General features: G+C 35.1%; 1 protein-coding gene and 1 non-coding gene across 3 annotated transcripts in view; one reads left to right on the top strand and one right to left on the bottom strand.

Moving 5' to 3' along the window:
- The window catches only part of LOC120628004 (ankyrin repeat domain-containing protein 50), an 80,612-nt gene that overhangs the window by 49,894 nt on the left and 5,893 nt on the right, over nt 1-24,825 (bottom strand). The gene's annotated exons all lie outside the window — the stretch shown is intronic.
- On the top strand, nt 22,187-22,266 carry Trnal-uag. Its single transcript has one exon. It is a non-coding gene; the product is annotated as a tRNA-Leu (tRNA).

Raw genomic sequence — 24,825 nt, 5'->3', positions numbered from 1 at the left:
ACGAGGAACATTTATAGATAAAAAAAACAATAAAAAACTTAGACAACTAAAACAAAACAGAAAACGAAAAATTTATTTGTCAAAACCATGAGCACAGATTAGAATAATTAATTTGTGACATTTCCCGGGGGTTCGTCTTTCCCCTATTATATCCACCGTGGATATATTGTCCACCCGTGTGCCCATGCTCGGGGGGTGGATATAAATGCGTGAGGGGATAAACGTTATATCCTTTCCCCGTGGAGAAGTGTCCCCCGCCCATGCTAGCCCTGCTGGAGTAGAATACAAAAGGCGGCCTTATCGCTTAGAAGCGATTTCTACCAGGCAACCTTAGGATTAAGATAACAAGGTGGTGTAAAATTATTATTAAACCTACATTCAAATAACTACATAAGAATACGTAAACAAAAATAGTACAAATATATAGATATAATAATATTAACCTGCGTAAGCTAAACCCTTCATTCGGAGACTTACCCTGTAGTGATGGGTTGTTATTAATAATACTGATGAGTCATTTTATATTATTATCTGTCTAATGAAAAACAGATGTTCCATAGTTTTTAGATAACAGAGTTTCGCTTAAATGACGTAAGTTTCCAGCGGGAATCGAAGTGGCGACCTTGCGCAGAACACTGCGGCAGTACGTTTTTGCGTAATATTATTGTTGAATGAGTATAGATTATCTAACCACAGCAAAGGAGTTTTTTTTTCTGCTAGTTGCGATTGAACAATATTTTTTATATTAGATTAATTAAAAAAAATGTTGGCCACACGCTCACTCGTTTTTCCCGCACGTGCGAAATTTGGCTGGTAGAAAATGCTTAAGCAATAAGTCCGCCTTTTGTAAACCTTTTTTTTGGTTGTGCAATAAAGTGAATAAATAATAATTGTATATAAAAGTTCAAAACGACGTAAAGAACACCTAACTTAATATTAAGTACAAAACGAAGACATGGTTGTGACAGTTTTTTTTTCTCTTTTTCCTTGAATTTAGTAGTGCTATCTTTTTTCCTTCCTTCTCCGTAGATAAGGCTAAATTCTACATTCCATCTGTCATCTGAAGATTTTAGATTAGATAGTTATTACTACATCAGGCGTTGGGGGGAGGCATACGCTGATGAGTGATGAGGCGTACAACCTTAAATTAGACCTAAGAATTGACGACAACAGAAATCACAAAACTAACTTTATATAATTTTTATCAAATAAATTTAAAATTAGTAATTGGTAGTAGAATATTCACTTATAATACCACAAGAGCTTCAAAATTATCGGGTATTTCCCGATAGGTTCGTTGCAAACAAATGAAGGATTCAAAAAACTTGACGACTTTATTTGTTTGCAGGGAACCTTGAGGGAAATGCCAGATAATTTTGAAACTCGTGTGGTATTCGGGGGATTATTTTTCCGTCCCAAATGTCGGCCAATAGAATTGCACCATGAGACGAAATGTACAGTTAACAAATAAGAATTTCATAATGAATAAATATAGCAAAATATATATAGCAACTACCAGAGAAAATTTTCAAAAAATTATCAGTATAATACCATGTAGGTTGTACCACGTGACGTCGAATGGTGCAATTCTATTGGTCGATATTTGGTTAGGAAAAATAATCAATATAATATTTTATATTGACCTCAGGCGTTAGTCTTAAGTTGCGTTCTAAGGGACTGTAATTTGTTTTTATTTAGTTAAAACGTACACATCAGTTTGTCTCGTTTGTACTGTTTCATATCACTGAGGTAAGGCTAAGTATGCTTTATAGACCTCACTTATCAGTTCAAGACAGACAACCCAATGTAATCAATGAGCCAGCGAACTAAATTATAGATATTTTTTAATCAGGTCAGTTCCCAAATCTTTTCTTGAAGTGGCCCGTATTGGAAAGTAAATATTTAATCATAGTTTTAAGTCATGCTTTTAAGATCAAAGACTCTCGATCTTAATATAGTGTGGTTTTGGTAATTCACATTAAACGCTGTTAGCAGACGAACAAACTTGGTTGGCACCGATCCAACACTGGGTCAGTAGGGTGGGTCAACCACTAAATTATTAGAATTTCCAACCAGTCAACTAAAGCTTAACTTGTCTGGGACATTTGTGGATGGCAATCAAGTTTGTTCGCCTGTTACAACAGCACCTGTTACATTGAATTATGAATTAAATGTGGAAACCCAATTTTCCAAATTGAATCCTACTAATATTATAAATGCGAAAGTTTGTATGGATGGATGGACGGATGGATGTTTGTTTCCCTTTACGCAAAAACGACTGAAGCAATTAGACTGAAATTTAGAATGGAGATAGATTATATCCTAGATTAACACATAGGCTCCTTCTTATCCCGGAAAAATGTATGGTACCCGCAGGATTTATGTAAAACCAAAAAACCGCGTACGAAGCCGCGGCCAACAGAATCCCAGATTCTATACTTTTAGTAGACGGATGGAGTCAGTAGCCAAATCTTTGATTAATTTTTATCAATTTAGAAAAAAAAAAAATGCTTAACCATATATAAGCAGTAACAGTAAAAAATAGACCTTATAAAAGTAGCTTGAATGAAAGTCAATTATATATTTTTCTATTACTTATCCTTGGCTCTGGGCCATACATCTGATCGTGTGAGTTATTGTTAACTTACATAAGTCCCACGAGAAGAAGCATTTTATCTCATCGGACTGTATTTTTCCAACCCCCAACCGACCAAAGTCGCCGACCATAAATACCAAGTTGGTTTGTCTATCAATTGGATGAACCATTTCGTATATCGCTATACTAGGTGAGGGTGACGAGGTAATAATTATATGAGACTATATAATATACTACTTCGCGTACTTTTATGGCAAGAATCATTAGGCATTAGCATTGACTAGGCAAGCGAATGCCGTGCATTCCATCTAGATTCTAGACTATATAATATAGCACGCGACATTGGCGAAGTAATTTATACCCAGCTGGCATATCTGAATATCATAAGACATATCCTTACTAATATTATAACTACGAAAATGGTTTCGTATCTTTAATATTTTGTGGATTGGGTGGATGGATGGATGGATGGATGGATGGGTGGGTGGGTGGGTGGATGGATTGATGGATGGATGGATGGATGGATGGCCGGATGGATGGATGGATGGGTGGATGGATGGGTGGATGGATGGATGGATGGATAAATGGATGGATGTTGTTCCTTCTTTCACGCGCTAACTCAGCATTCAACTTTATTTTTGGAATAGAGTTACTTCTTATCCCAGGAAATTCCTATGGGATTTGTAATGAACGCGGACGAAGAAAGTGGGCCACAGCTATCATCATCATCATCATCATCACTTTAACCGATTGAAGTCTAAAGCTGGACATGGGCCTTTTGTAGGGAGTTCCAAAATCTACTGTCCTGGGCCGCTTGTTTCCAGCGGCAACAGCTAGTAAGACATTAATGAGATTATATGACAGCTTTCTTTCGTAAAATTATATTCTAACGGTTCATAAGGATGTGTTATATGAAACATTGTTTGACATAATTTTTTTTCAAATCGCTCAGGAACCGTTCATTTTTCTCTGAGCAAAGTTATGTTTTTGCTTATTACGTCGTACACCAGGTAAACAAGTTTTTTTTTTATTTTCACGGAAATATCCCAATCTTCCGGTCGCAACCAGAAGATTAGGATATTTCCGCGAATCTCTACTTCGCTACTAAGTTCTATGAATGCGAAAGTTGCTGCGTGAAATAAATAAAAAGTACTTAATATACTTTCTTTCGCATTTAAAACGATCCTGAAAGTATCCTGTATATTACAAGAACATAATACTATCAAAACACATTCTACTTTTTAATATGTGCAAAATTTCATAATATTCGATAGAGAAGCTGAGACGTGAAAGCGTTACAAAGAAACTCACATCCGTATTCATAATATTAGTCAGATTATATACTCATTACTGAGCTGATCTCGCTTTAACGGTTATATTCACAAGGTACAAGGTCACAGTACACCTAGACCGTCAGCTTAATATGCTTTGCGTCTTTGCGAGGGATAAAAAGTAGCTTATGTCACTAGGGATAAATGAGCAAGATTTTACATTAAGTAAGTTTTTGAAGACCGCAAGGGAAAAGGCAGCGTTGAGCGCTGTGGTTTTCAGTTGGAGTTCTCGAGTTCCATTCGCAGCAGGGGAAATTTGGGAATTTATAATTTCTGAAATTTCTCTAATCTTGTCTGGTGGGAGGCTTCGGTCGTGGCTAGTTACCACCATACCGAGAAAGCCGCCCGTATTTCACGTAGAAACCGAATACTCCCTAACAGGTTAGCCCTACTATCTTAGACTACATCATCACTAACACCAGGTGAGATTGCATTCCAGGGCTAACTAGCTAGCTTACTCCTTGTAGTGGAAAAAAGATAGTATCGAAATCATTTTTATCGCTGCAAACGGATGACGGATGTTACTTCAACGCGTTATGAACAGACAATAAATAAAAAAAACCCGGCTAGGCTGATGGAGCTAATAAAACTTAGAACAATGGGCTGAAAATCGAACGTGTGTTCCTGTAGTGATGTTACGGGCGTTCGAATTTACACAAAAAAAATCTCTGTGCCAAAAGCAAAAACAAAGTGTGTGCGTATAACCTTTACGCGCGATTCAAGTAAAACTTTTATTATCATTCATTTCATTTAATATTCACTATTTCATTTTATAGTCTATTTAAAATGCATTAATAATTAATATCACTTTCACAATTTATAAATATTTTCATTTGTTAAAATAGAATAATTGAGAGTAGAAAATTAAAGTTAGATCAGCACATGTCAATATAACCTTGTCATTGAATATTATAGAATGTCGCAATCGTCACAAAATTTATATATATTTAGATTCTGAACAGTGACAGCTGCAGTGGATAATAGTAGACAAAGACATCAAAAACAAAATACCTGACACAAGTAATAAAATGTTAACATTTTAATTAATTAACAAGTAAAAACACCATTTAGAAACAATTATTTAAATTAAGTAGTTTCTCATATTCTCGTTGTTAGGACCATGTTAGTTAACGACTAACTAATGTGTGACATAAAAAAATTGCTTGTTTATGGTTTAGATAGGATGTGTGATAAAAATTCAATACACCTATAAAATGTTTACGGGCAGTAGTAAAATTTGTAATTTTAGCTTTAAACGTCCATCCGACACCTTCCTTAGTTTCATGGGAACAAATTTTTACTTTTTAACATGATGTAACTACTTATTCTTTAGCGTATGTCTTACATAGTAAAATTACAAGTAACACTGAATTACTAAAACTATTCTGACGTCATTTTATTTTCATTATATTTTTTTGACGGCTGACTAGCGCATTGAGCATCAACCCTGCTTTCCGAGTCCAAGACCGTGGGTTCGATTACCACAACTGAAAAATGTTTATGTGAAGAACATGAATGTTTTTAGTGTCTGGATGTTTATCTGTATATTATAAGTATTTATGAGTATTATTCATAAAAATATTTATCAGTCATCTTAGTACCCATAACAGAAGCTACGCTTACTTTGGGGCTAGACGGCGATGTGTGTATTGTCGTAGTATATTTATTTATTTATAACAAAAATAAACAATTTAAAAAGATTTCCTTTATGTGAGTGTGTTTTTATTATTTTCTTAACAATCTAAAATAAACTTTACACAAAAAAAAAACGAAATGATTGTTTGCATTGCAGATTAAAAAAAAAAATACTGTGGAAATTTTCGAAAGACGCTTAAAACTATCGATACTAAAATCGCGAACACCACTATAAGCCACGCCCTTTCAAATTCATTCGAAATTCGAATGAGTGCTCTTCATTCTATTATGACGAGGCACGGGCTCATATTATCCGGCTTTCATGTACGCGCATAATTTAACACGTGCAAATAAAAAAGTTCCACGGTGCAACGAACTTGTATGGGGAAGAGAGCTTTACAACGTGGACTCTACTACTTAGTGTTATTATTACTTTTTTATATAGTGTAATGTGTTAGGCGCATCTTGCACTTGCTGTTGTACCGCAGAGTAGATGTGTAACTTATTAGGGTTCCGTAGCTCAGGGGTCCCAAACCTTATCAAGCCAAAAGCGCACTTACGAGTTTAGAAATTCGTTACGTCGCCCGCGCCATAACCCAGATAGTTAATATAGATTGGTACTTGTTATTTAGACAGATAATTTGATATATGTAATACATACACAATTAATACAAAATTGTAACAATGAATTAAGAAAAATAATACTTCCCCAACTAGGGATAACTGAGCTTGGTTTATAATATTTTTTTTATATTTGAAGTATAATAGTATAGTGAATAACTTATTATTATTAATTTATGCCACAAACTCAGGGCCGGTATTTCATTCACCAAATAATCCTTGACGATAAATATTATTACGTCATGATATAGTTAGGTTATCTAACGACTGAAAACCACGAAGAAATAAAGTAATGAAAGCTATTTTGTTGATAGTACAAGAATAATACTCAAGTTAAATTCGATACCGATTGCAATGAAATTTTGTAATGATACAGAACCCTCTCCGAACGCGCGTCGATTAGCACTTGACGGTTTTTTTTATTTAACGCGTTCGGATGAAACAGTGCTAAGGCTCAACGAACTTGTATGGAAGACGAGAGCTTTACAACGTGCTGGATGGAGTGATATTACTTTTTTTTTTTAGTAATGTGATAAACTCGTCCTCATTTTCATAACAAGTGTTGTTTACTACGTGTTATGTTTGTGATAGCGTAAAATGTTTGTGCAACATTGTATAACTAGCTGAACGATTTTTTTTTTGCCTTAGATTTTCTGCGATCAGAAAAACTTATATATACCGACTTATAATAAAACTGGAAGATTTCTATACAATTAATATATTTAGAAAACTTTGATCTTTATAATCGATATACTGAGTCCAAAACAGATTTTTATTTAATTTTTGTCTGTCTGTCCGGGCATCACGTGAAAACTACAGAACGGATTTAAATAAAATTTGGTATAGTGGTAGCTGGTATTCCGGTTTAACATATAGGATACTTTTTATCCCGATAAACAATAAGTTTCCTCGGGGAAACGGGAAGATTTTTTTTATCAATTTTAAAAATGTATGTTTAAAGTAATCGTGATTATCAACAATAGAATCCGCGAAGCTATATGTCTAACTGTTATGGTTAATTCACAATAACTGCTTTTTTATAATTTTTCTTTCAAAACACGGGTATAATCGTAAGATGTTGACATTCCTATCTATATATTTGGACAAGGATTAAAATCATATTAATCCTTATCCAAATAAATAGTTTTATAAATATTAATTCTGATTATATACCTGCGAATTCCTTTTTAAATTATTCAAATTGCACCTATCGCTTAGATGTAGCGACGGGTATAGAAACGCAAAAAGCAAGAAAAATGCAGCGGTCCGCGCGGCCGCGAATAACATAGTTAGGAAATAAAACTGGACCTGGTAGGCAGCCCTGCAATTCGTTTCTAGGTTTTTTAAAGATATTTAAACTTCTAATAACCGATTCGGTGCAGACGAAGTTGCGCTGGTCAGCTAGTAAATAATATAATCAAACTTGTTAAGTATGGCTTCACAAGTTAAGTGTGTCTCCCGCTAAGAACATCTCTTTAAATAAGTTACATAGCCTTTTTTTATAGATAGCTAGAAGCAAAGTCATTTGGTTGATTCTCAAGTCTTCACGACTTGGACTAGGACTTTTTTAATAGATACCTATTAAACAATCATATTTGAGACTAGTTTCATCATTATATATTAACTAGCGTACGCAGGCCGCTTCGCGGGGCTAGATTTTGCTTTATTTTATTTAAACAATAAACTTACATCATTAAATTTTTAATTTCAGTCTCATAATATATTAAATTTTTTATTTCTCTCCGTATGAATACGTAGAGAAATAAAAAATCTCTTCTATTCTCTTCTCGAGCGGGTGATGATCATTATCTACACCTATGTACACCCAAAAATAGAATATCCTCATAGTAAATAAAAGCTGTAATTGACAGTTTGACAAAAATAGGAGTGCTCCGATCGACAGGATTTACAGGATTACTCGCCAGGTCAATCCGGAGATTCCCTGAAAGTTTCATTGAAATCGGTCCAGCCGTTTCGGAGCCTATACGGAACATACCCACACACTTTCTCTTTTATATATATAGATTTAAGATTTTGAAACTTATTTTAATAGAGTAAAAAAACTTTATTGCAACATAACACAATAGAAAAAATACAAGGAAAACAGTAGTAGTACTTAGTACCTAGGGTGCAAAGGCGGCCTTATCACTAAAAGTGATCTTTTAAAGGCAACCTGAGCGTACGAAGCCGATAAAAAAGTGGAAAGTGGATGGTGCATAAAGTATGATACAAAAAAATTAAATAAACTTACATGTACATACATATTAACTACAAAAATACCGATAAAAAATTTATATATACTTTAATAGATATTTATGACAAATATTTATGCTATTATAAACTTTCATAATACTTAATTACATATTTAATGTTAGTAATTAAATAAATACGGTGATAGCTCAGTGGTTAGGACTTCGGTTTAACTTTCGGTGGGCCGAGTTCGCATCCCGGCAAGCATCTCAACTTTTCAAAATTATGTGCGTTTTAAAATTATGTTGTTTTACTACCTCAGCTTTCCGCTCATAAAAGTAAAAATACATTCGCATCAAAAACCAAAATGGATTTCAAAGGGCATAAGGCAATGTTGTAAAAATAAAAGAAAGTTATTGTGGAAATGTAGAGGAAAAGGTAGTTATATACATAAAAAAGAATTTAAAGCATACAGAAGAAGGCTAAAGAATATTATAAAATTAACTCAAAAAGCTCAAAACGATTACAAAATTAAAACTGCTAATAATAAATCTAAAACTACATGGAGCATTATAAATGAATATAAAACTAAAAGTAGTGAAAATAAAATATATCAGATTAAAAAAGAAGGCCTAATTGTAACAAACCCTAAAGATATAGCAGAGGCATTTAACGAGCATTTTCTCAATCGAAAAAATATTAAAACAAATAAAAAAATTAATATTGTTTGGAATAAATATAACTCAATTTTTTTGAAACCTTCATCACCCAAGCAGATACAAAACATTATTAAGCTATTAAAGAATACAAATAGCTGTGGGTATGATGAGATTAATACTAAAGTAGTTAAATATGTGTCAGAGTTAATATCGCCAGTGCTAAGTTACATCACTAATTTATGTGTAGAGCATGGTGTTTATCCGGAAAAACTTAAAGTGTCTATAGTGAAACCGTTATTTAAAAAACACGATACAGAGGATATGGACTGTTATCGACCCGTATCTTTAGTTCCAATTTTTTCCAAAATATTAGAAAAATATATTTATAATTGCTTAAATGATTATTTCGAAAAAAATGGTGTACTCTCCGATGTTCAAATAGGTTTTAGAAAGAATAAATCGATCAATTTGGCTATTTATAACCTTCTTAAGGAGGTTATGGTTAATAGGGATAAAAAGAAGCTCGTATGCGCGTTGTTCATGGACCTTACTAAGGCATTTGACTACGTTGACCATAACATATTAATAGATAAACTTAGTGTATACGGCATTAGAGGGAACGCACTGGCATTGATCAATTCATATCTGACAGGTAGGCAGCAAATGACGCAGATTACAAGTTTAGTCGGGTACAATAAAACTGAAACTGCATATTTATCAGAGTCAAAAACTGTAATAACTGGAGTTCCGCAGGGTAGTATATTGGGTCCACTGCTGTTTATAGTATATATTAATGATTTTCCCAGGGTAACCGATCATAAGATGGTTTTATTTGCTGACGATAGCACAGTGATCTTTGTGGGTGAGAATAAAATAGAATTTGAAAATGATATAAATGATACAATATGTAATATTATTAATTGGCTGACATTTAACAATTTAATTATTAATCTTGACAAAACAAAAATTATGACATTCATGAATAAAGGTAATAGTATGGCACTAGACATTAAGTATTTAGGTAAAAAAATTGAGGTAACAACAAACACAAAATTTTTAGGCTTGCAAATTGATGATAGCCTTAATTGGAAGAATCATATTGAGAATTTGTGTTTAAAATTAAACAGATTTTCGTTTGCATTATATATGCTGTCGAAAGTGGTTAATCAGACAGCGGTTATAATTGCATACAATGCGTATGTCACAGCAAGTTTAAGATATGGTATAACATTTTGGGGTAATTCGTCTGATAGAGAGCGAATATTTAAATGTCAAAAGAAGTGTCTAAGAGCTATATGTCACTTGCGTCCCACAGATACGTGTAAACCGTATTTTGAGAAAATGAAAATACTAACTTGTCCTTGTTTGTATATTTATGAAGTTCTGATATTTATCAAAAAAAACAATCACTTGTTTACATATAGTGATAGCGAACGCAGGAAAAATAAATTATTGTATAAGCCACATTCCACAGCGTTATTTGGGAATAGTATTTTCATTATGGCGCCTAAAATATACAACAAATTGCCAGCGTCGCTGGCCAACAGAAGCATGAATCTTGTGGATTTTAAAGATAAGATAAAAAGATTACTTATTGGGAAATGTTATTATACCATCCAAGAATATTTAACAGACACAATATTATAGGTTTGACATTTACAGTGATTATAATTTGACATGAATAATAATATTTGTACTTTTGATATCACTCTTAAATTTTATTCTTATTTTAATAATATCGATTGATTTAAGATAGTATTATTATTGTATAATTATTGTACGATCATATATATTTTTTGCATGCCATCTAAGGCGGATTGTTTGTCCCTTTGTTTTGTGTACCTACCAACAATGTAATACCAATCTGCAAATAAACGATTTGATTTGATTTTTGATTTGATTTAAGCAATCAAAATATAACTTGCTTCAACGGTGAAGGAAAACATCGTGATGAAACCTGCATGCCTGAGAGTTGACCATATTATCCTAAAAGGAATGTGGAGTCCACCAATCCGCACTGGGCCAGCGTTGTGGACTACGGCCTAAACCCTTCTTATTGTGGGAGGAGACCCGTGGCCTATAATTTTATGGATATATAAAATTTATTCAGATTATTGCACGATTACCGCTGCCTAGTCGACTTTCGGCGCACTTTTTACACATCGCTCCTTCTATCTATTACAGAATGCAGACACTAAAGGCGATCTAGCCTAGAACTGTCGATGAGGCTAAGGTTCAGACATAAATAAACAATGATAATTACAAATCAGTGCGCCGATTACAACACTATCACGAATTAATGATTCATAATAAAATTAATGCGATCATCTGAATCCTTGATGCCGCAAGAACCGCAAGGCCGTCAAGTCAAGAGTGAATAGGCATCTTCTAGGCAAGCGCGCTCCACCTTAGGCATCATCATTTACCATCAGGTGTGATTGCAGTCAAGCGCTCGTCTATAAACATGAAAAAGTCATCATCATCAGCATGGGCAGGTGAAAATTATATCCACGGCGAAAGGATAAAAACGTATCTTCTCCCAGAACTTTATCAACTCTCAGAGCACTGGCGCATGAGTGGAAATAACATCCAAATAATACATGTGTTATAATAAACGGGGTTAAACTTCTCCTAGACCATGTTCCGTGCTTTAGCAGGTGGACACGTTAATTATATCCCCTGTCAAGGGATTTAATGAACGTGCCACTGAAAGTCGAGCGGAAATGTGCAATTCACAGTTTCCTGGTGTATGCATGGATCTAGTCAAACAAACATAACTCGCAACGCACTTTTTGTAAAAGAAAATGCATTAATTTTGTGTAACTCTGGTCAAATGTGATCAACTGAACTCAATAACGTAGGTAATGCATGCATCTGATCCGATCATAGATGGCATGCAGCCCATTTCACGTACTACTGATGTGTAACGCGTTGTGACTCTTGAGGCCAATATGCGATTAACTTAACAGTTTCTAAATAACGGGTCAGGTGATGGTATGCATCTATTTAAACGAAAATACTTTGACTTTTGTAACTGTTGCTGTAAAATTCCATCAACAGAGTGCCAAGTAGGAGATTTTCTACTGTTCCAGTATTGTCACCAGATGAAGCTCTATTGGTACTATATAAATCGTAGTAAACTTGCACGCAACTGAATAAGTAAAGGTAGATAGATAATTTCCCACTTGGCACCCTGAAGAGTTCCTTAATAAGGGAGTTCCTACAATTCCTACAAAAGCTTTATAGTTGTTACTCCGGCGATAAATTGCGACCAAATGAACAGTTTCATAATAACGGGGCAGGTGATGCATGCATCTAGTGAAGCATAGATAATAAACCAAAGTTTACATTATAATATTGACAATGCATTTTGTAACGTAAACGCGACTGCTGATTAAACCAACCGACACACCTTGCATACAAATCATAATTTATACACAGACTAATGGAGAATGATAGACGGAGAGTTTACAAGCAAAGTCTTTAATGCCGATGCGAATCACCGCCAGTGAATATTTAATCGAAAGCCTAATGTCTGGTGGGAAGCTAGACCCTACCGACGAAGACGTGCCGCTAAGCGATTTAGTGTTCCGGTATTATGTCGCGTAGAAACCGATTTGGTATTGGATAGAAGCAGGCGTTACTTTGCGGAAATCATAATATATTACAAAATTAAGTTTAATCTGCTATACTTCGCAACAGCAGGAGAATCTGTTTGGTGTAATTTATAATTCAAGTGAATACGTATACTCCACACCAAACAGATCCTCGGCAATGTACCCTCTACGCACGTTTCGCTCCGAAACTGGAGCATCCTCAAGAGATGTTGACTTTACAATGAATAATTGTTAATTGATTTGGTGTATAGGTTTAATACAACTGCCATACTCCCTAACAGCTTAGCCTGCTACCATCTTAGACTGCATCATAACTTACCACCAGGTGAGATTGCAGTCAAGGGCTAACTTGTAGAGCAATAAAAAAAAGCCATTAGAGTAATGGCATTCAATTTACTTTTGCATACACTTTGAATCAAGCGACCGGAGCTTACCGATCCCGCAACGCAATTTTTTTTGTCTTTACCAATATCGTAAAAAAAGTTAATTTGAATTTAGAAATTACCCTTTACCCTAATACCGCTTTTTTCCTGCGGTTGTTGTACGAGGGACTAAGGGAATATGGTGGAGGACGAGCAGCAGTGTTTTCTGTACTACTACTACAGCGTGGTGACACAAACCCTCCCGTTTCGAGAGGCTTTTATAGACTGTGGATGAATTCGTATTAATAAGTGGTTTATTTGTTGGAGTCTAATGTGCTGGTGATTGGTACTGGCGTATATAATACACAGGTATGTCAGGTAAATAATATTAAACAAATCCCGTGTATACTAGCCCAGAATCTAAAACAGAGCTAGGTTAACACAATACGGGACGTAGGTATTTATTTCGCGAGGGAAGTTATTTAAATCAAAGTTTTGCATTTAATCTTTCATAATAATAGCATTAAACTTTGGCTGAGTCTTCCCAATTCTTTCTATCTGATTCCGCTAGTCTTTGAGTTAATAATAAAATTGCGTTGCAGTCAAAACTGACTTTATGGCCAAGACAATAAAGTCCGGACAAAAAGCCGTTGCGGCTAAGGAATATGTTTACATTGGTTAACGTCAAAAATGGTTACGGTTCATTAAAATTTTTCACAGTATATTGAACTTGACGTTGCTTTAAGTACGTATCGAGACTCGATTGATCGTATTGAATGAAATAGAAATTTGGATTCAATTGAGTAGTTGAGCTATAATAAATAGCTATAGAACAACTTAGGCAGGAGTCAGGCAACCAAAGGGTTCTGAGTAGTATGTTTTTTAAATTAAATTTTACAGTGAGTGAAATCCGAAAATTATCAAATCAATCAAATCAAATACACTTTATTGTACTTGGTGATCAATAAAGTGTATGATGATGACAAAGCAATACAAAAAAATTGAAAGAAAGAAAGAAAAGGTACAGTAGCCGGCCTTATCACTTAGAAGCAATCTCTACCACACACACATAAATTATGTTAAATTAATATTTATAAATCTATCACATATTCATAATATTATTATTCTTATTTTAACTGCTTGAAAAACATGTTTTCAGAGAACTCCGAAGATGATGTATTTATAAAACAATAATGACAGCTAGTGTCACACCAGTACCAGGCTGCCAGCGTGTACCAGGATATGTGTGGCAAATTTCATCAAGATTGATGTAATGGTCGAGCACAACAAAGTTAACAAACAAACTGACTCTTTTGCGATTTTAATACTAGTATTGATGATTAATTCTTTTGAATCATCGAAACCTGCCGGTTTTCTTTATTCTTATCAAGGTGGTAATCTACGGGTCCGAGACCCAAATGGGGGAAAGTTCAGGTTAAATGGGATTCACTATTAAACACTAAATCCCTCAATGGCCGCAGCATGTATTGCGAAGCTCAAAGATCTCATAAGAACAGACAGGCCTGTTGTAGTGTTGGGCGTCTAGTTGAGTTTCTTTAGTTTATAATAAGCCGCCATAAACGTTACCCCATTAACTTGGCTACACTCTATATCCACGAATCTTAGTCAAAATTAATTGTTTTAATATAACTCATAATGTTAATATTTATAGCTAAATATTGGATAAATGCAGGCGTTACTATGTGTAATTCCATGATAAATTATGAAAATTAAGCTACATTGGCCATACTCTGCGAAAAGCAGAAGAATCTTTATGGTGTAATTTATAATTTCTTCAATCCTTATACTCCACACCAAACAGATTTTCGGCAATGTAGGGTACTACGCACGTTTCGCTAGACTTGACTTTACGATAAATAATTGTTAAGTTTATAGGTAAACGCTTAGGTCTCGCAATTTCTGCAATAATTGCCAACTTCGCACACTTGTATCATAGACTGCTATTGTTTACCGCACAATACCAGCAACACGAGTGACACATATTATGCGGTCAACTGGAATTCTGCAACATCAATATGTACCTACTTATCTTGGTTATCTATTCACTGATATTTTGCATGTCGCATGTCTATTTATAACCACATCTCAAAGAAGAAGTTTCTCTACTTTTTTTAAGGATAAATTGACGGTCCAAGCAGGGGGCCCATCTGATCTGAGAGAGAGAAAAATTTCAACAGCAACACTTTGCAGTGCATGCTCTGAACTGGTCCTACAAAATGCCCCCATCTGTACATCAACCTGAGGCGTCAAGTTTTGCACAAATTTTGGGGTAACAATGGACTTTTTCGGGGTAAGAAGTAGCCTATGTTTTAGTCCAGGGTATAACCTATATCCATTCCAATTTTAAGTCAAATTGGTTCAATAGTTGCGTGATTGAGTATACAAAACTTTCGCAATTATAATTTTAATAGCTGATGCCAGAGTTCTTAGTCGGCTTTTTTTAAATCCCGTGGGACCAGTTTGTTTAGCTGGTATAAAAAGTAGCCTATGTTACTCTCCCGATCACCGCTGAGCTGGACGGACCAAGTGAAGGCCGCAATCGAGGCTCCTCTACATGAATGCGCAAGAAAGGCAAACGTTAGAGAAGAGTGGCGTCGGATTGTAAAGCGAGCCACAGCACCCAGATGATCGCCACGACCAGTCTGTCAAGACTGTAACAACTAAGAAGAATGTTACCCTCCGTCCTTTCCAAATTCTATGCCAAAAATCCAGTCGACTAGTTAGAATGCTTGGTTAGGGCGTAAAGGACAAATAAAAGAAACAAACACACTTTTGCATTTATGATATTGGTTAGTATAGTATACTATGTTTTAATCCAATCATTTGTTAGTTCGGCAGACAGCTTTTAATTTCCATTGCACGAATTTTGAAAGGTTTTCCAACTGTCCACAGCTACAGCAATCATCTAAAAGCCGCCCCAGTTTGTCTACGCATCGCATCGTTACTTCGCCATCAATGTATATCGATATGCCAGCGATTTACGGAATGTGACAATGTGTATACCTATAGAGATATAATATCTTGTAATACAAAAGGTCTAAAGAAAACACTTTGCACCACGACATACATAATCTATTACCAACTCGTGACTTCACAAGACAGGTCTAGAAACAACAAACCTATTATGGCTATCTACAACGTGTAACGTTATTGCGAAATACTGTTGAAGGGTGCATTAGCATATTTCATAAGTGTACACCCTGTAAAAATATTGAATCAAAAGAAGCATATTTTTCCATACAAAATAGTTCAAAACATTCTAAGTGTTTACTTATGACAACCCTACTGAAGATAAAAGACCGACACGTGTATAGTACCAACGCTAAGCGACGCGTACCTAATGAAGTGACACGAGTCACTTGATTTTACTTTTGCATGTAATGTTAGGGCTGTGTCTGATTTCTTTCAGAAAAAAATACGACAATGTGTTGACAACACCGCGCGTTTTGTGTGCGACGATGTACAAAGATCGACGCAAGCGCAACCTCGGCAGCTTGTCGGTCGTTGTGACGTCAGTATCGGGTCACCAAGAGGGGGAAAAATATGGCGGCGCTGGCCTGAGGGTGGGATGACACGACAGGGCACTTTTGGCTGTGACTTCGAATAGGACGCAACCATTTAGTATAATAAATCGAGTGTGCAAATTGAGTATCGGGGTGTGTTTAATTTTTACAAATGGTTTACTCAAATACAATAAGCGTATCGGTTTCACAGTTAAGTTTCAGATACAGTAAATAACCCCTAAAGCCTCTGGAGTATTATTTCGGTTTTCATTTACACGTTGTGTATATTATGCTCCCGATAATCTAACCAAGACACAAAAAACATAGCAATGTATATATTTTTATACAAAAGGCTTGACACCAGTTCACATTAAGAACTGGTGAATACTACTACTATTAAATGATGTCCTTTTCTATATTTTTAAATGGCGGACACAGCAGATGGCCTGCATCAGGTAAGTGGAATACAGTGGCGCGCATAGAGGGTATGCAAAAGGTATGCAGATGATATAAAATGAAGAACATCTCTATTACAAGAACATGTACATGCAAGAAGCGCTTCCTACAAATTGCCACACTGTGTTTGTGATCCTGATAATATTACCCATAGCATAACCGTTATCGGTATCTACGCAGAAATGTACTGGTACGTTAAATCACTTGGCAGGTCTGTGTCGGTGCCTCTAGACCAGACCACCGAAAACCGGGGCAACGAAATTACAAGGCAATTGACATAAGACCATGGCGCCAATAAGGTTGTTTTACTTCTTAGTAAATCCTAGCCATCCGAGCGAAGCGAGTTAATAAATACTCTCAGTAACTAAATCCACAACTCTATTAATTTGTGTAATCTTCAACAGATTAACCGGCTTCGCTAAGAACGTGGCTTAAATTGATGGAAGCCGGCTTAAAGGGTACTAGGCGAAATTTCACGTTCTACAAGCAATACTGCAAACAACGCGGCTTACTGCTCTAATCCGAAAGAATCGGATTAGTTGTATATCCATACAACGTGTAAATGTAAACGTAAATATTACTTCCCAGCTTTAGAGGTACATTATTCACTTGTCTCTGGGACTTATCTGTGAAACCGATACACTAATAGTTTTTAAGTAAACCACTGCCAAAATAGTTTTTACTGAAATTAATCAGATATAGTCCTAACATCACATGGAAAATTAAAATCAAGGGAACGCAGCGGAACGCTAAGTCTTTTGGCAGCGCGACTATTTCTTTGGAGTGGTAATTATCCACGGACTAGGACTCCCAACGTAGGCCACAGAAAATTCAAAAAAATATATAAATTTGTATTTTTTCCCCAACGGACATCAAACCCGGGACCAAAGCGCTCACCACTTTGCTTATGAGGTCGTCAAAAGCTTCTACGTTCTAAAAACAATACTTGCCACAATAACATTCATGGAAAATTGTATTGGCCGCAATCCTATAATACTATTCTTTTCAAACGAGCGATTTGTATCTCGAAATAGACATCGATAGTGGAACAAGTCCCGATAGACGTTAGAAACAAACTAGGACGCCTTTTAGCTGATTGCTTTTACGCGTGGAGACTATGTAGAGATCACTACATAACGCTCCGTGCGTGAATTTGATCGTATGCCTGCGTTGCCATCATTGTTGAATTTAGTCTGAGTTTTAAAAGACTGGAATACGAAGCTGGAATCTTAGGTTTAGGTTTAAAGTTTTATTCCCATAAAAAGACCTAAGTCACTTACAAAGGAAACTTAATTTTCTATAATAAATTAATACACTTCGCCATTAGACTAAGCTAAATTCAATTTAACTATACTCATTCAATGTATTCGTCTTTTAATTTATTGGTATTACTTAATGTATAAGAAGCTTATTTAGTTTCGAATAGATTGAATGAGTTTACATTTTTTATAGGTATAGGTATTTAATTATAAAATTTGGCGCCTTCAAAGCTAAGGGATTTTTTTACCATAATTCGTTCTAGTTCTAGGTAAGGTAGGGAAACTTGCTCGACGGGTTTTATTTTTCTTTTTTGTGAATCTTACTAAGAACATACTAAAATTAATATTAACAATAAATATAAGACGCGTAACTGTTCACTTATGGGCATGGTACCCAAAATTCTGGCGCTATTGTCCCTTTGAATTGCTAGACCACGACCAATTTTTGAGACCGATGTTAGTAAAATTATACGTGTCCGAAGAATATACTATAATGACAATATCTCGGAATTATTACTTAGAGTATACAACGCAAGTGCAATATTTTAGTAGCTTTTTGTGACAGAGCTTGTCAAAATAAATACTACCGCTTTCTTAATTCTGCTGCCAACAAGCATTGCTGTGTTCAGTTCAGGGCGGAACTTTGTCGCTCTGTTTATATGCGGTAGTTTTCTCATCATCGGGTTATCTAGTTGGTGACACACGTAACTATTTTTTTTTAATATTAATGTCTTTATAATTAAAAAAAAGTTATTGTAAAGGAACCCTTAGTTCTGAAGGAATAACAAACACTGCACCGTTTAAACAATATTCCATACACGATTTACCCGGTTCCACTGTTTCCTTGTTCCAGAGTTATGCGTTCAGCAAACAAACTGATAAACTAGGACAGGACTAACTTTACAGGCGCATATAAATATAGCTCTTGTTGCTTAAACGATAAGGTTGTAAGTTAAGTTATATCATAGTTGAATAGTTTTCATATGTGTATTGTAGAATAGTTGTAGGATGTAGGCAGAGTTTAGTTCTGAATACATCGTATTACAACACAGGAGCCATGTTTATATTATCTGAAAAGGATTATGAAGGAAGCACATTTGTTAGTTGCTACGCCCAGGCCCAGCCAACGCAATATAAAACCAAGTAACTCTCAACATGTGGTCGTGTTGGGAATTGAGAGTTTATAGTTTTATATTTGTTGGTGACCAGTTGAACTTCCAATATTCCCATACAAAAATACCAGTTTAAAGAAATCTGGATTATTGACTGTTGTTGGGTTTTCTAATTCTGTTTTTTAATTAATCCCTGTATTGAGACGAACAAAACAAAATATAGATAAATTTAAATCGGTCAAGGCGTTTCTTAGCAAAACTAACAAACAGAAGTTTATCTTTATGGTACGAGTTTTTTTTTTTATTATTGCAATACAACTTAGCCCGTGACTGAAATCTCACCTAACTAGCGGGCTAACTGTATATTATGTTTGTTGTATATGTGGTATAGATGTGGTGTTTCTGCATATATAGTTTTGAATTGATTAAACATGTAAGGTGAGATGGGCTGTTGCCAATATGCATCTACCATTATACCTAAGCTGACTACGAGTTCGTCCTCATGGAATACGACGATAAAAGAGTTTAAAAACAGGATAGAAATGTTAAAAGAATAGTAAAAATATTTGATTTTTTATTTGATTTTTTATTTTAAACACATTTGTTTTTTATTTATTTTAAATAATGTTAATGCAGTAGTATTTATATCGAAATACCCAACAACTCAATGTCATGAACATTGGTTGTTAATCAAATATAATTTTAATTTTTACTTGGAAACCATTTACCTTAATTAAAAAAAAATTATAAGCGTATTTGTAAAAATCCTCAATCAATTTAATAAAATATCTGTCCAATATAAATGCATAATTATGAAAAGTTTAACCATTTACCCTACTTGATAAAATTACTGTAACACAAACTAAGGTGTTATGTTTCTCTGTGGTTAATAAACATGAAAACATATTCATTCATTCACCCCTTCTTTTTGCCTTGGGGGTTAAAAAACTAACTAAGGTCACATCTAGTAGCTATAAATCCCCTGTATCAAAAGTCAAGAGAGCCAGACGTCCGCACCTATAAAATAAGGCTTCGCAGATTGAGGGTCGACGACTCAACTCGACTCGTCGCAATCGATAGCGCAGGGGTTGGAATCATTGGGATTTAGCATTCGCCCGGCTTGACGAGGGTGGCTCGGTGGGGTTGATTTGTTTAGTTTACAACTTTCATTTTTTTTTTTAAAGGTAGGGGCAATTCGGGAATTTATAATTACTGAATTCCGCCCGGAGAGTCTTCGGCCATGCAGTCATGCAGCTAAGCGATTGACCGGTCCGGTATGGGTTTAATACAGCTGCTGTACCCCTAACAGGTTAGTCCGTTAACTTCTTAGACTGCATCATCACTTAACAGCAGGCAATCTGTGTTTGTATTGAAATAATAAAAAAAAAATTAAAAATTCTGCCTTGAGTTGAGAAGAATGAGGCAGAATTTTTAATTTTTTTTGGGGTGCTCAAACAATATTCTCTAATCATTTTTAATTTATATGTTCCGTATATACAGGTAAGCTCATAAAGGTAAAGCTGCTATTGCATTCAATAGCTTTACAAAGCTTTTCAAATGATTGAAATATGGTGTAAAAGTTTGTGGTGTATATTATATCAATATATTTGGTTGGCATTTAGACTTTATTAGCTTTTAACTTGGCCTGTAGCATTTTTTGTAACGACGGGCGTAGGGATGAGATGTTTTTTAAAGTAGTAATTGACGGATGTCTTCAACATCGTAACTGTCAGAGCGGAGTCACGGGCAACCGCTAGTGAAAAGAGCCTTTGTCTCTTCTTTTTCTTTTTTATATCCAGTGTTTTTAGTTATTTTGTCAAATTTACCGCCTTTTTACCGTCATCACTTCCATCTTTAGAATATGTCTATAGCTGACCCAGACCTTCTATATACGATATTGTGAGAGGGATTAAGAGCTTGTACCCAACACGCTTTTACAATATAACTGTGCGAAATAGTGTGGATTACAACGCCAATTTTAAATCAATGAATAGAAAAAATCTGATACCTATTTCCTACCCAACAACAAATAATACGATGGAAGGCAAGAATTGCACCATTATCAATGGATATACGATTCAATTATCTTCAAAAGAAACTCAATAAACAATACATAACATCTCAGTCAGTCTATATTAACCCCTGTCTAGCCCGTATCCGTAGGTATTGCTTCGGAGACGTCGACCAAGACCCTTTCCATCTTAAACCACTCTGAATATACGTCTGGCACTTTAACATTTAATAAAACTCTTCGATCAATAATGCACTAGACGTTCAGCCTTATACAAAATCTATTATAGTGCAAACTCGATATAAAAAATGGGAAGGGGACAAGTAAATATTCGTTATATGTAGTTATGTTATATTGAATTAAGTTCTAAAATTTGTTATAGAGGTAAAATAGTTACATTCACCTCGTTGTTTAGGATAGTTGACAAGGTTTTGGATTGATAAAATTCGTTAATTAGAGGTATTTACATTTAATTTATAGTTGCAAATTCGTTATTAAAGAGGTTGTTCGTAACGAATAGTCGCAATATAAAGGTTATATTTAACATTAACTCTTTGGACAATTCAAAAAGTTTGTTAAATCGAGCAAGTCGTCATATTAAGGACTGAGGAACGTGTTATTAAGTTGCATTGTAGAAAAAGAATCTCGTTTTTTGGTAATACTACTTATAATATTACTTTACTTTTATCTACATACTTGTTCGGTAAATCCTATTATATGCCAAAATTTACTTCTTAAATATTATTGTCTTAATGTAAACAAGTGGCTATCTAGTATCTATACTGTATGCTAATTTCGGATCGCCAGATATGAGGCAGCGTGGCCGAGCGGTCTAAGGCGCTGGTTTTAGGCACCAGTCCGAAAGGGCGTGGGTTCGAATCCCACCGCTGTCAAATACTTTTTTTTAATTGTAATTTTTATATACAATTTCAGTATATATTTAGTTATTTTTTTCTACTCGCATATTTGTTTTATTCCCTAATATACTGTAGAAATATAATAGGATACTATGCGGCGTCATACCGGAACGCTAAATCGCTTAGCGGCACATCTTTGTCAGTATGGTGGTAACTAGCGATTGCCGAAGTGGGAAGCACCAGAAAATCAGAGAGAACTCCAGATTTCTAATTTTTGTAGGGATCGAATCCGGTACCTCTGGCTTATGAGATCACAACTGAATTATATAAATAATTATTGGTTCTGGTTTGGAAAAAATTGTATGTCATGCTTCCTAACTTCTTACCTACCACGTTTTAAATTACCGTAGCATTTCCGTGTTAAAATAACAATAAACGTCACAATTTGTATCATTATTATATTAAAACAGTAAAATCATATTACATAACTTGAAACACCCATCCCAGACCTAGACCTAAAATAGTTAGTGCATTGAAACTCGTGAAAATTAGCAGTTCTAATTCATAAATACATGTGAGATGCATACTTTATGGCTATGATTAGTTTCCATTGCTACAGTAATAATAGAAGAAGCGCATCGCGTGTATTATGTAGGTAGGTAGGTAACCATTTTTTTTTTTTTTTTTTTTTTCATAAATAAAGTTTACAAATCCCAAATTATTTAAACTCATTGGTAACGCTTATCTTTTTAAAGCCAGTACGAAACTTCTTTGAAGTTCGCACGGTAAAAAAATCTGAAATAATATATTTTTTAAGATTATACAATATAAGACGGCCGATTAGCGTATGGGTGTTGCCCTGCTGTTGTGTTAGCCCTGCTTTCTGAGTCCAAGGCGGTGGGTTCGATTCCCAAAACTGGAAAATGTTTGTGAGATGAACAAGACTTTTTTATTATTTTTATTAGTGTTTTTACCTCACTTGGAGGAATTATCAATTTAATAAATTTTACAAATTTATTTTATAATTTTTTTTTTCTCGATTGCCAGAGAGTGGCACGTTCAAATCCTGTCGGTTCCGAAAATTTTTATATGCTTCTGTTAAGCTAAGTCTGGGTCACCTACAAAAATATTCATCAGTCTCTTAGCACCCGAACATAATATGCTACGCTTACTTTAGGGCCAGATAGCGATGTGTGAATTGTCATTATTATTATTTATTAATATACAGATTTGATAATACGAATTGTGTATATTATACTGCAGAAGGATTTAACACACTGCTGTGATAAGCAAAGCTCTTTAAAAAAAGAGCAATAACTATTTGCAAAAAAAAAAACGAAACGTAATTATGCGTTCCGGTGTTTTTGAATCGATCGAATTGTTGACTAAATAACTAACTATACATTTCCATCTAAAATACGAACCCTCACTGCGTGAGTCTGTTTCTCACTTACCGGGTTTTTTTTTAAGTAGGGATTTTCATACATATTTTAAACAACCTTAGAGGATGAATTTTAAAAAACCCTAGCTATCTGTAAACCAAATTTCTACTTTCTAATAGAATTTCACCAACTCTTCATATCTCCCGCGGTAGTTGTACGAAGAGACTAAGGGAATATAACAGAGAGCGGACACCAACGTCCTCTGTGCTACTTCTATCATCTACTGAGATCCATCTACAGCCTGGTGATTATGGGCAAACCATTCTGTTCGTTAGGTCCAGTAGTGGACTTTTATAGGCTATTCATGAAGTCCAAAAGTCAATCAGTCAGTTAGTGATCTTTTACGTTTACACAGATATAAGACGGGCTTGCGTTTGACTATAATCATGCCATGGAAAGCACTGGTGAGATCTAGATTAGGGCGCGCTTGCTTAGAAGTGCCTATTCACTCATGCCTTTAAGGTACTCAAGTAAACCTTAATAGGAATAATCCCTTCACTCAGGGGTGCTCAACCTTATTAAGTCAGCGGCGCACTTAAAAGTTAAGAAAGAAACTAAAAAATCCTCATTATTAAAGTAATAAAACCATAATGAATTTTAACAAAGAATTCAACCCCAACAATGGGATGGCTGGGCTTAGTGATTCCAACGCAATTTTTCAAAATGTGGGAAGCCGTGATACCGCTGCACAAAAACTATCTAAAATTTATTTTTGATTTTTTTTGAATTACAGAAGGAGCGACTCGCGGTGAACCTCTTTACTTCGCAGGGCACCGACGCCACCAGGGTTGGGAAGCCCTGCCTTGACTTGCAAGAAGCGCCGTTCCACATCATTCCTAAACCGCTAGGGAGCCCAGCTTGGAGGCAACACAGCGAACTAACCGTATTAACTGTAATGCCCACGTCATGCTCCAAATATTCGCAGTTTCCACGGAAACGTCGTTTGAGCTTCATTTAAATGCCATAAACTCATAACACTACGTACGATATGTTAATATGTAATTATAACGAAAGCTGGCGTTCAATTTGAATTGCACGCGTTTTATTCTTTCGGTATATTATAATTTTTCTGCAAATTATAATTGCAATGGCATAAAAAAAATGGTCTGGTCTGGTAGGAGACTTCAGTCGTTCTTTATTACGGGTGGTAATA

This window comes from Pararge aegeria, chromosome 12 (genome assembly GCF_905163445.1).
Source record: "Pararge aegeria chromosome 12, ilParAegt1.1, whole genome shotgun sequence".
NCBI classification, from domain to species: domain Eukaryota; kingdom Metazoa; phylum Arthropoda; class Insecta; order Lepidoptera; family Nymphalidae; genus Pararge; species Pararge aegeria.
Note: the sequence above shows the minus strand (reverse complement) of the source record. Positions and strands in the feature narration are given on the sequence as shown.